The sequence below is a fragment of the Dermacentor silvarum genome, chromosome 1 (assembly GCF_013339745.2).
Source record: "Dermacentor silvarum isolate Dsil-2018 chromosome 1, BIME_Dsil_1.4, whole genome shotgun sequence".
NCBI lineage: Eukaryota > Metazoa > Arthropoda > Arachnida > Ixodida > Ixodidae > Dermacentor > Dermacentor silvarum.
In genome coordinates this window covers 235,221,293-235,235,332 of record NC_051154.1, presented here as the reverse complement: position 1 = coordinate 235,235,332, position 14,040 = coordinate 235,221,293, and positions in this window count along the sequence as shown.

Below are 14,040 nucleotides of genomic sequence, written 5' to 3'. Positions count from 1 at the left end.
TGTTGCACCCAACAGGCTATATGTACTTAATTTGGATGTTTTTGTCCATAAATGCTTAGAAAACATGCTTGAAAATAGGTAACAAATGTATTTCTACTAGTAAATTTGAAACAAAGAATTATGCATAGAAATTGTGTGGTTAAAATGTACAAGAGGGAAAAGAGTTGCCGAGAATGGAGTTTTACACCATGCTTGCCACCCAAGCAATGACACAGTCTTCATTTGCACCTACACAAGCTCGCACGATTGGGTAAGTTGTTGGCTACTGCACTACTGTAGTGTAAACCATACAGCCACACACCACTTATGGATACTTAGCAAGAAATTGTGATCAGCCTGCACAGCGTGTATGCAAGACAAGCATCTGGCATTGTGGACAGCATCTGGACTTTATGTGACTCCTTTTTTGTACTTGCTAGTGGCACAGCCAACATGCCTTAAATTGCTGTCCTGTAACAAATTTTATAAGCTAAAGTTTGTGAATTCTATTGCTCTACGTGCAAGACAAATTGAGGACCACGCAAAGAGTGATGGAACGAACAATGTTAGGCGTAACAGGAACAGCCGCAGCGGGGTGGATCGGAGAGCAAACGGAGATAGCCTATATTCTAGTCAATAGGGTTGATAACTGGTGGACCATTAGAATGGGTGCCTGTGGAAGGGAAGCGCAGTGAAGGACAGCAGAAAACTAGATGGGGTGATGAAATTAGGAAATTTGCAGGCACAGGTTGGAATCAGCTAGCACAAAACGGGGGAAATCTGAGATTGCAGGGAGAGGCCTTCGTCCTGCAGTGGACATAAAAAATAGGCTGATGATGATGATGTGCAAGGTGCACTCTGATGACTGATGACATATCAAAGAGGAACTGGTCACAAATAGAAGCATGCTAGTTCTTTACGAAGCTACAACTTGTGTTATTTGTAGTCCATTATTTAAAATTGAACAAGTAAATGCCAGCTAGTAGATTTCACCTCTAAAGCTTTGAATAAATATGCATCAATATTACCTGAAACTTAATACTAAGCCTCTCTAGGCTTCACTAAGACTGCTTTAAGAATCATTTCAAAGGCAGCATACTTTTTGAGACATGGGACGAACACTAAATCACACAAAGATGGGCGCTGATAACAAAGATGAGCGTTGATAATTATCAGCATTTTCTTTTCTTTGGCAAGCCCTCGGATTTGGTGATTTTGTCTCGTTTCCTCTAAGCTTAATTTCTTTGTTCATGTGGAACAAGGTGGATTTAGTGTTTGTCCATGTCTCAACAAGTGCGCTCGCTGCCTTTGAAAGGACAATCGCCAAACAACTAGCCCACCAATACCTCCCGAGTACTTTAAAATATGAGCAATAATTGATTCACAACATTATTCGCCACAATTCTCACTGACTCGAGTTTCCGACCTGGTTTGTGTGGCATTTCAGTAACAAAATGAAGCAACAACACAGTAGTACACCTGTAAGGCATAACTTTTTTTAAGTTCAATTGTTCTCCCATTTAGTCAGTTTTTGTTGTAACTGCAGCTTCATCTTTATTTCTACAATGAACAAAGGAACCCAAGAAGCAGACGCTCGGCACAAGAAGTGTGACATCTATCTTGCCCTTGCAAACCTATTCTGAAAATTGAACGTACTTGCGTCTGTTTTGATAATTCTCTGCATTTTTTTTTTCTTTGGCAAGCCCTTAGGTTTAGTGATTTTGTCTTGTTTCCTCTAAGCTTAATTTCTTTGTTCATGTGGAACAAGGTGGAGCCAAATTACACTGCATGTTTATGGCTGTATGCAATCAGAAGCTTCAAATGGACAAATACAATAGAGCACAGACATGTCCACCCACCGTGGTGGCGTAGAGACTTTAGCATTGCGTTGCTATGCCCAAGGGTGCAGAATCAAATCTCAGCCGCAATGGCCGCATTTCGATGGGGCCGAAATGCAAGAACGCTTGTGTACCGTGCATTGGGTGCACATTAAAGAACCCCAGGCAGGGGTCAAAATTAATTCGAAGTCCCCCACTAAATCCCATAATTTTTTTATCTTTCTTTATGTTTCTGTCCACAAGAGTTGTGAACTTTGGATGTCTAAACAAATGAGCACAGCAGACTGCATAAAAGTATACAACTACAGGTGAAAAAAAGGACCTTTGCACCACCTATCGCACATGTCTAATTCTCCTTTGAGGCATTGTGTTGGAACCTCCTTCAACATTAAGAACCAGCAATAGCACTAGAAATTTCTACAATCACCACCAGATGCAACTTGAATTTTTGTCTCTCCATTTTACACATCACAAGACATTTACCAAGGTGGTCACTTGACTAGGACTGTTGAGTTGTAGGAAAAAGTGTGTCAGGAAATGTCACCCCTCACTTTAGCCCTTGCAGGTGCCACTTCTTATTTTAGGCTTTAAAAAAATAGGATATTGTAAAAATATGCAGACTTATGCTCAAGATAAGCAGAATTATTGAAATTAAAACATGTTAAAGTTAAACTTTTTACAATACATGTAGTGTGCCTCATAATTATATCAAGGTTTTAGCACGTAAAACCCCAGAATTAATTTTTTTTAATACATGTACACAAAGATGTTACTTATAGCACCACAAACATTTATTGTGAAGGGCAACAGAACAGTTGTGATCCTTTTTTACTGTGCTTTTAATGCTAGAAATGTGAAAATGCATGTATTGTGGCTGATTTATGTAGTAGAACAGTTCAACAAATTTGCATAGTGCATGGCTTAGCGAGTTTATAAAGAGATGAAAAAAAATTATGCAGTGCTCCAAGTAGATTCAAACCTCGGTCCCACAGATTAGCAGTCGGAGGTTTTACCTCTCAGCCACTCGACCTTTTTTTTTTCTTTTTTTTTTTTTTTTGCTTCGTGTCTTTTCCCACTCCTAATTCACTTTGATATGGGAGGTACCGCGAAGCGCCATTCGCTCGCCACTGCTGCCGCTCTTCATTGTGCCAGTGTTGTCATAGCAAGTATTCGTGGTTATCGAGTGACATGTGCTCATGTTTGCCCGTGCATGCGGGAGACCATGCTTGGTAACGTAATTAGTAAGCAAACGCTCACTGAAATTTATACGAGCCTTGCTTTGTGTTGTTGTCTAATAGTTTGCTATCGCAATCAATGCTTCACTTTTTGGGTGAAACTGCAACATTCTTTCATTCTTTAATACATGGAAAACAAAACTGAGAATATCATACTACAGAGATAAAATTGCAATACACACATGCATCGATCAACTGCATCCATTCTGGCAGAAGTTCCAACACAGTATACACACTTCTTACAAAAGCTGCAGTTTCATGAAAAAGGATCTCTCAGATAACAGGCTTTCTGTATGTGATTACACAGTCTAGACCTCCAAAGACTGTATATATAGATCCAGCAGTATTAACATGTCATATGGAGGTTTGCCAGTATTCCGAAACCGTAGAAACCTAATTTAGTATGGCATGATGTCTATGTCTTTTTTAAGTGTTTGTTGGAGAATGACCCAAAAAACAAAGCATCTGCAGTCTATACAACAGTGATCTATGGTCTCAGCGCGTAGACCCAGTCAACAGTTTGTTGCCCACAGCACAAAGCAGCCCCTCAAATTTAATCATGTTATAACAGGAAGTGTCTCCGATTGCAATTTAAAGAAAAAGGTTTTCACTCCAGGAGGTAGACGCGTTCTACAGAACCACCTAAGTACATCCTGATATGGCCGATCTAGATAAGGTTAACGATACAAAGGATCTGGGAAAAGTGTGTCCACTAGTGCCAGCAGAAATCAATTTACCACTCAGAGTGAAAACGTATTCCAGGCTGAATCTGGCCTTTAATTAGAAAAGAAATGATTCAATGACCTTCTTGAGAAAGCCTCAAGGAGCCTGTGGAACACCTATGACAGCTGATGACACTAATACATTAGGAAGATAATGAATTAATTGGAGCGGCAACATTTCACACAAAAACAAAAGGTCAGCATCTGGAAAGGAAGAACATGTGAGAAAACAGCAAGAGACAGGCCACCACATTCAAGGGGGAGGAAGAGATTCCGCCACATCGACTTGTAACGTGATCTCCAAATAAATATTGCAAATATGCAATGCAGTACTTGCAGATGAACTCGTGCATGAGCAGTGAAATACTTGCAGCACATACACAAGACGGGAAACTAAGAACACACTGCAATCTTCAGCAAAACTGAATACAGACAGATTGCGCCCCTGCCATGAATTCGCTTTATGTTGTATTTGTTAAACTTATCCGGAACAGTAAGCATTGCTGTTTTCATACTGTGAGAGAGGTACGTACAGCAGCAGCGGAAAAAGATAAGCACAACTGACCGATGACTGGAGCAGAGAAATTGCGGTATGTGGCGCTCTTGTTTCCGTGCACACTGGTATCTAAAGTACCACATGATTCATGTTTCAAAGAGGCACTGCCTGGCACTCTCGTTTTAGGCATGCTAGGGAACAACAGCATCGCCTACCGCAATTTATCTGCTCGGGTGATCGGTCGCTTGTGCTTATCTTAGTCCGCTGCAGCTGTACTCCCAAATAAACAGTGCACCCAAAAAGCGCAGATCTTTTTTTCCATTAAATGCCTGTGTAGCTTGTACAAACCAAAAACCTGAGCTTATTCACAAATGACTCGTCTAGTATTGTCCAGCTCTGAGGATATCAGTTGCATTACACCGATAGGAATGCATATCAAAAGCCCAGGCCTTGACATGGCTGTCCAGCCAGGTCAGCATGTATGAAAATTGAATTAAGGACAGTATTGCCATTTGGCAGACGAGGAAGAATTACTTTATATAGTTAACAAAATCGGAAGTTGATGAGAACGAGGCTGATAGTCATCAGTTCTCATCTCAACAGAGGAAGATAGTCAACAGTATGGCAATTGGATCACAGATGTCACCGCTTCTTTTTTGCTTGTATTTGGAGCTACTTTGCATGCGCATTCTTCAAGAACAAAATTTCTGGGGGTTACATTGCATACAAATGAGATTCATGTTCTCATGTACGTTGACGATGTGGCCTTTTAACAGCGAAGCTGTTCTAACTAACCGTAAAAAGTACCGCCTGCTGCCACAAAACCTCGCCGAGCTATGACGTCGCTGCCTTGCCTAGCAACCACCTCACGGAGCAGCGTGTGCCTCGCCCCCTCTCCGTGCCGTGCATATGTTGCCTTGACATGGGACGTTAAGGAGAGGGAAGGAGAGCATGCGCACGGCACGCGCAATGCTTGGGAGAGGGAAAGAGAAAATGAGATCGAGATAGAGAAAGAAATTGTAGCAGCACCAACGAGGCAACGTGCAGGGCTGCTGCCGACGCCGCCCGTGTTTCCCCGTTTCCTGCATTCGCACCAGGGAAATGCGGGCGGCATCGGCAGCAGCTCGGAGACACTGCACGCAACCGGTTTCCGCCGCCGCGCTGAGATCTGCGCATGCGCCGTGATAATGATTGGAACTGCGCATGCACTGACCTTGAGGCAACGGCTATGTAAGTGCGTGTGCGGCGGCGTTCGATCAGTAGAAGCCATGCGATGCCCAAGATAGTTCGTACACTCCCGAAGAAGAGGCCACGCTTCGTGATAAATTCTGGGAAATGCTGGGGATGACTTGGTAGTGCTTAGCCTAGCCCGAAAGCCAGGACTAGCTAGGTGCCCATCAGCTCCGCTGTCTCTTTAGCATTAATTTTCTCCTCCAGTGCAAGCTACACAAATTTTTTTCTGTATTGATAGCGTGGTCACACCAAGTTAGCTGCTATGATGGACTGACGCCATGCTCTGCATCTTACCTATAACACCAGCACCGAGGTGAAATGACTTAATGAAGCCAGTGGTAGAACACAAAAAGCAGGATAGGAAAGAGGAGGAAGAAAAAAAAACTATTGACAAATCTCACATGTACATGTAAATTAGCAATAAGTGAAGTTGTCTTTGCTGCACACTGAAATGTCTTCACTTCTCTTTCATTTTCATGTAGCTCAACACTTCTCACTCAATGCACACTCTGGTCCCATTTTGTACCCACAATTGGCTGCTTTTGTTGCAGACTTATTCACTTCTCTATAGCCGACTTCATCACTTATGTATTTCCTCTTGTTCTGCTCTATTTGGGCACCTACCCAGTGGCACATACACATTCTGAAGGAATGGCCAAGAGTGTTCATATACCGAGTGGCACATATCCTGTGGCCCAAGTTCTGTACTCGAGAGGGAGACAAATCTCTGTATAGAAAAGCAGAGTTTTTGGCCAGTGTATATTCACCAACATGCTACTCTAAGGGAATGGGACCAAAGGAAAGAAATGCCCCAAAAAATTAACTCTCCGCTTAACCACTGGGGAACACTAACTCCACACTGAATGAAGTTTTTCTTCTTCATCTTGACAGGAGATTGCTCTGTGCGCATCTCTGTATGTTTGCAAGACTTACTGCACATAATATTGTGCTTATGCTGATGCTATAACAGAAAAGAATAATGCACCTGAAGAGCAATGAGTGGTTGACGCCACCACCTGCAGCTGATCTATAAACCAGCACTGAATTGAAAAAATTTTAACGAAGAAAACGGTAAGCACCAGGCAGGATTGGAAAGAGAAGGAAGAAACCATGTCTCTCCACTTGTTTGTGGAGCACCACCCTCCACAAAGGAAGGCAATTAACATGGGCTAGAATCGACAGTGAAGAATGTTTTCTTCTTTTTTGAAAGGATATAACCCAGGCATGTTTTAAATGTTTACTGAAATCAATACCAGATGAAACAGTGCAAGGCACCTAACACTGTATGGGCACCTTAGTCACAATACAAAAAGAACACAACTGAAAAAGCTTATGTAATCTTGAATATGTGAAGAAGTAACTGCATAGATAGGGTGAATATTGCTATCTGATCTCTTATGGGTTGGCGTCAGTGGTATGAATAACGAGCGATTCTAGAGAAAGCCATAATGATACATTTCAGTCCATCACCAAAGTTTTTGCACCACCACAGTCTATAGTGCATCTTATCTGTATAAAACTGGACATATCCACAAGGTACACAATTGTGTACAAAGTACCTGATGCTGACACTGGCAGTACAAAGCCACACCCCCTCCCAGTGGAGGGAAGTGTAGGCAAATGAGTTCTGTGGAAATTTGCAAGATGGAGAATCTTTCCCAAAACAGAAAGTTGGCCATGAATAGTATATGTGACGGTTCACGGTCATTCAGCCGGATGACCGTGAATGAGGAAGAGGAAGCACACGCGACGAAGAAATAAAGCCCAGTGTTCAGCTTGACATCATGGCCTTTTTGTCACATTAAGTCAATAGGATCAACCTCAGCAGCATCATGAGAACATCCAAAAAGGTAATCAACATCCCGAAGTACACAGGAGCAGAATATGACGTCCCTCTGGACAAATGGCTACGCTTCTTTGACTCCAAGGCGACAACTGCAGGATGGCTGGAGCGAGACATGTTAAACCTGTTCAGCGATCACCTGGAAGGTGAGGCCTCCGACTGGCATTTGACCCAGATTTTCGACACGTGCGAATCATATCAAAGAAAGCATGCTCAAACGATTCACTGCGCCCGTTGGGGATCCATTCCGCCGGTTCATACATTGTCGCCTGAAGAGAGGTCAACCAATCAAGAAATATTACGAAGAAAAAGTACAATTGAGCCACCTCGCCGACTTGAAGGACGTCCACATCGTTTCAGGCGTGACTGATGGTGTGCCTCCAGAAATGGAGATGCATCTTGCTGCGAAGACATTCTCAATGCCAGCAAAGTGGCTTTCAGCTGCACTAGAAGCAGAGTCATCTTTGCAACGCGCTGACATTCACCGTTCAGCAAGGCGGGCAATGGCACAGTGTGATCTTGCTGCGAAGCGAGAAGACTCAGCAGGACCGCCACGCATGCCCCCCGGTGAGTGACGACACTGCGTCTCATCTGGACTGAGACGACAGCTTCACTGGCACAACGAATGCCCTCACCGTGAAAGCGTTTCTGCCTTTGCCGCCGACCAGGGAAACGAGAGTGACCCAAAGTTATGTTGATAGGGCCCTTGTGAACGGGAATGCAGTGAGCGCTACTCTATATACAGGAGCTACCATTACCTTCATCAACGAGACTGTGTTCAAAGCTCTAAAACTGTTATTACTCAAAGATCCATGCATGACCGTTCAACAAGTTACCTCATCAACAAAAACTTTGGGTCGTGTGCAAATAGAACTCCAAATAGGAAATTTAAGAGAGACAGTCCAAGCACATGTGCTGCAAGGCATGAAGACACAACTGTTACTTGGCCTGGACAATGCCCGCTTTTTCAACCTCTCATTGAACCTCAACACTGTGACTTTGTACCAAGGCAACAATATTATCGAATCCCCTCTAACGTATCGAAAACAAACCTTCAGTGTTGACGTTTCTTCATTGCAAAGTGTTGACATGACCCATCTCGAGGAGTGTCAACAAGCAGCATTGAAGGACGTTTTTCAGAAGTATGAAGACATTTTTTCGAAATCCCAAATGGACTTCAGGAGCATTGCGAGTGAGCAACACCGCATTACACCGACCAATAACATTCCCAATCACTGACCGCCATACCGATGCTCCCAGGCCGACAAAGCGGAGATTGCAAGACAAGTAGCGAAGTTCCGTCAGGCCAAATGGCCTTTAGCTTCGCTTCGTTTTTCTGTAGGTGTCTACAGAAATAAACCGTTCATTCATTCATTCAAGTTGCCTGTCTTCTCGGACAAGGTGTAGTACGACCATCTTACTCACCTTACGCTGCACCTGTCATCCTAGCTGAAAAGAAAGACGAAGGCCGTACTCGTTTGTGTATCGACTACCAGAAGCTTAATGCTGTTACACTATCAGCCTATCCCACGCATCAATAATGTGCTAGATAACTTTGGTACATCACAATACTTTTCAACTTTAGATATTACGTCAGAATATTGGCACATTCAAATGCATGAAAAGGACATTCCGAAAACGGGCTTTGTTAAATCTGTTGGCCATTATGAATGGTTAGTCATGCCTCTTGGTCTAAAGAATGCACCCACCACATTCAGGGTGCGTACAGGTCCTTGAAATCCTTGAAAACCCTTGAAATAGAAAAGTGCGTTTTCAAGGCCCTTGAAAGTCCTGGACTTTTTTTCCTTCCTTGAAAATCCTTGAATTTCGTGAGCAATGCACTCTTGATATCGACATTGCGACCTCCTTTCTGTGCTAGATCGGCATCGAACTCACCACACATGGTTCTGTTTTGCAGAACTGCGTGGAAAAAATAAAAGGCTTCACCGCGTTAAACCGCGAACGGAGCGAGAGACCCATGCCGCGCTTCGGTGCTGGCTCGGTTGGCAGTTTACGCTGCTTTTGTCACCCTATCGTTTGTTTCAATCCTCGCCCATCGGTCTGTCTTGTGCCACTTTCACTCTAGCGCGCGAGGTGAAGATAGTGAAGCTAAAGAGAGCTATAGTAGAGCAACTTTACCACTGATGCTCAGTGCCTTTGGGTGGAGGTTTGTTATAATATTATTTATGATAATATAAGTGCAATAACATTACCGTATTTTCCTTTAATTCGCACCATTGTATATAAGACGCACCCCCCTCAAAACGGCAGTTTTCCCGAAAAAACAAAAACAAAACGTGTATAAGTCGCACGGGTGTATAAGCCGCACCTGTTCTTTCGTTAAGCGATTTTAAAAAGTAACGGTGACGTTTCGCTCCGTGAACACGGGTCATGCGCAAGCGTATGGGTGCCATATATTTCCACTCCAGGCGCATTTCTGCCGTCGTGGTTGCCGCGATGTTCCGTTTAAAGTCCAAGGGCGATAACATCGTCGCCACGAGCCGTATGCTGTATTGTGTGCGAATGAAAGCGTGCGACGGCGAGCCAAATCACGCACAAAGGAGGAAAGCGGGAAGGCAGCCCGGGCGGAAGGGTGGGGGGAGCTCCTGTACTCTCGGAGCAACTGCGTAGATTGTAGATTGCGCAGCGGCGCGCGCAGTATCTTGACAGCGATCTGCAGATGCGAGGACTTCGCGGTCGATCGACTCGCGGTGGGCCAACCGCCGCTTGCGTTGCTGCACCATGCTTCTCGCACGGCGCTCGGGCTCGAACTTGATCACGAGAACCCGCAACCTCGATAGCGCGCACCGAACCCGTAGCAGTTAAGTCAGCCAGCGCGCTTCTCGTGGCCATAACTTCGGATTCAATTTTGATGGCAGTATTTCTGAAAAAAAAAAAAATGCATGCATAGGTCGTTTAGAAGAACTTCTTGCTGGGCGAGTTGGTGCATAGCTGTATCGGGAAGCGTTGCACATACACACGGACAAACGCAGGAAAAGAGAGAGGTAAACGCATAGAGCACGAAGGAGCGCATAGGTCACGTCGTTATAAGACGCACCGACGAAAAATTAAGAAAAAATGCGTCTTATACACCGGAAAATGTGGTATGCTGAATGTTTTTTAAATGTTTGATGAACCAACCCAGCTAATGCTGCAAAAGCCTGAGCAGCTGTTGTGAGTGTTCGTTGTGTTACGTTTTAATATTCCGGACTTGAGAAATGATCAAGACAAACCATGTTTTACAAAATTGCAGTATACATCTATTTGTTATAATATAATGGATGTGTAGGAAGACTATACCGAAGTGATCAAGGCTAGATATTAGCATCATTGTAATATATATTTATTTATTTTTACGCTGAATGTTTTCAGTATTTTTGGTGAACTCTGCCCCGCCTATACCGGAGAAATCTCAGCCGCTGTTCTAAGTGTTCATTTTGTGTTGTGATACTGAGAGGTTATCAAGGCTAGACATTTTTATTATAATTGTGATATACATTTAGTTATAAGTGCAATAAAACTGGTCATTTTTGGAAATGTTAGAGTAAAGAAATCCTACTTTGGATGCCGCTTTGAGTCCTTGAAAAACCTTTGACAGGTCCTGGAAAGTCCTGGAATATCCTTGAATTTTTGCCTTAGAAATATGTAGGAACCCTGACATTTTAAAGGGCTGTAAGATCAATCATCACAAAGCATCATTTGAAGAATGTTGTCAACTACTTCAACGACATTGTAGTGTTTTCTAACTCATTTCCGGAGCATGTAAGTCACTTGCAAGCTTTGTTGGAAGCCCTGAAGATCGAGAATATTAAACTGAAGCTCAAGGAGTGTCATTTTGCTCTGAATTCTATTCACTATCTTGGACACAGAGTTTCTCAAGGCACAGTGACACCCAAAAAGAGCAATGTTAAAGCAGTATTGCTGTTTCCAAAACCGACATGTCAGAAAGACCTGCCACAATTTCTAGGAACCATCTATGTTTACTGGCAATACATTCCCCATTTTAGCACTATTGCTTATCCTCTTAAGAGAATGCTACGCAAGGACACTCAATGGGAATGTGACGTTCTATGTGAAAATGCTTTTAATGAAATGAAGAAATGGCTTACCGAAGAGCCAATACTCTGAATATTCAACACCGACAAACCATGCGTTGTTTACTGCGATGCCTCAAGTGTAGGCAGCCAAGCTGTGCTGAAACAACCAAATGACGAAGGAAACGAACAACCTGTGGCTTATTATTTGTGGGAATTACTGAAGCACGAACAGAATTATGCAATAACAGAGCTCGAATGCTTGGCCATAATTGATGCTGTCGACAGGTGGTATTGCTACCTGCATGGAAAGCCTTTTACTGTCATAACCGACCATGCTGGCTTACAGTGGCTTAAGAACATAAAAAATCCGCACGGACACTTAGGTGGTCCTTAAAGCTATCTATGTACGACATCAACATCCGACATCAGAAAGACATCGAAGCAGATGCATTTTCTCGGAGTCCTGTCATCCAACTTCTTTCCATACCAGAGCTTCAAGACCAATGAGATGACCATCCACATTGCAAAAACGCGATCCAAAATGGACTCACCATTGTCAGCAGAAAGAGAATTAAAAAAGTCTATGTCCCTCATGCCCTCCGACTGGGACTTCTCGAGAAAGCCTACTGCCAGATGCTGGAGTGAAGAAAACCTTGCGAATACTTTCACTGCAGTATTACTGGCCAGAAATTATCAGTGATGTTTCTACATACATCCGTCATTGCGATACATGCCAGAGATGCAAGAAACCAAAAAGCAAGCGATTTGGGTTACTGGAATGTCTGCCACCTGCAGAACAACCTTTTGACCTTCTTGCCATAGACACTATCGGTGGCTTTGTGGGATACAACTCGTCAAAGAAGTTCGTTCACTTGGTGATAGATCACACAACGCGTTATGTGTGGGCATTTGCTCACAAAAGTGAGACATCTGCTGCCTACATATCTTGCCTGAAAAACATCTTCGCTGCTGGAAAGCCGAAGAAATTTCCCTCCAACCGTGGAACAGGATTCATCGCAGGCAAATTCAAACAGTTCTTGAAACACAACAACATTCATCGGCTCTTCACACTGTCTCAGCATTCACATTGCAACGGCACGAATGAACGCACAACTATAGTGACTCGACTCAAATGCAAAATCAATGAAGAGCCTCGCAACCCATGGATTCAACAATTTTCAGAGATCGTTCACGATACAACAAGACTCCACACGAAGTGAGAAGATATCCACCTTCTTTTCTGATGTTCATTTATTAAATACCTTCTTATCCTCCACTGTTAAAGGGACACTAAAGCAAAACAATAAATCAACTTAGACTGATAAAGTATTTTTTGGAAACTCTGCTGTAGTAAATTACACTGCAATAGGTCAATTATGACAAGAGAAAATGAAGCTCAAAGTTAATTTTCTTGAATTTCGCGCGGGAACTCCAACGTCAGCACTTCAGTGTGACGTCACGACTTCTAAAGTAATTTTTCGTATTTGGGCCACATTGGCTCAGTCAATGTTTGCGAAACTTGCCACATTCAGTCTTGGGCTCCTTTAGAACACAATGTAGTCAATCTTTACCGCTAAAAAATTAACTGGGACCTAGAAGATGCTGTCAAAATCCATGACGTCACAGTGAGCTAGGGCGGGAACTTCAAGGTGGCGTCGCCACTTGCATCTGTGTTTTTCGTTTCTTTCTGGCTTACCAAGCGGCTTCTCGCGGTAAGAGTGGTGTTTTCAGTATTGTGGAAGGGTAATCTACCGATTCAGAAGAAATCATTTTTCCCTTTAGTGTCCCTTTAAACAACGAGCCCGAAAATCTGGAAGAGGCAAGAAAGGCTGCAGTTTGCAATTCCCTTGCATACCACGAAAAGAACAAGGTCATATACAGCAAAAAGTTTCTACCAAGTGAACTTCAAGTTGGTGACTTTGTGTTCTACAAGACACTGTGGCATCCAAACCAAGGGCAACTATGTGCAGTTATGGAAGGACCTTACAAAATAATCCGAAAAGTGTCCCCAGTGAATTACATGATTGACCGATTCCTGATACTGCTACGTAGAACTACCGACATTGTGCACATCAGCAAGTTGCGCCAGTATTACTGTCCCAACCAAATTACCATTTCTCTGGGGGAAGGGGGAACCTGTAACGGTTCTGCTGACCGAGGAAGAGGAAGAGCACGTGATGAAGAAATAAAGCCCAGTGTTCGGGTTAACATCATGGCCTTTTCGTCACATATACACAGAAGTGCTATGATTTGAGTCACTAAGAAAGTGCCATTTCTTTCGTAATAGGTCAAACTTTGCACACAAAATTTATTACAAGGTCCCCATGTCAAACGTCCTCGGCCAAATTAAGTTTTCGCTAACATATACCGCAACCTGAAAATGTAAACTCATGTGACAGTCTAGCATGAATAATGACCGAGACATAACTTTCGAAGCTTAAGGATGCATACTTTCCTAGCTCTGTGAATGGTTCTTGAAGTGCCAGCCCTTATTTGCAATTGTTCATTTATTCTAGTAAACAAGTATATACAATTCAAAAGTAAGGGCAGGTGGGCGAGTTGGTGTGGTATCATACTTATATAAAAACATTCCAGCTTACAAAAAGAAGAGCCTTTTATTGAGGTGCACCTAACATTTGAGGAAATTCTCTAAGACG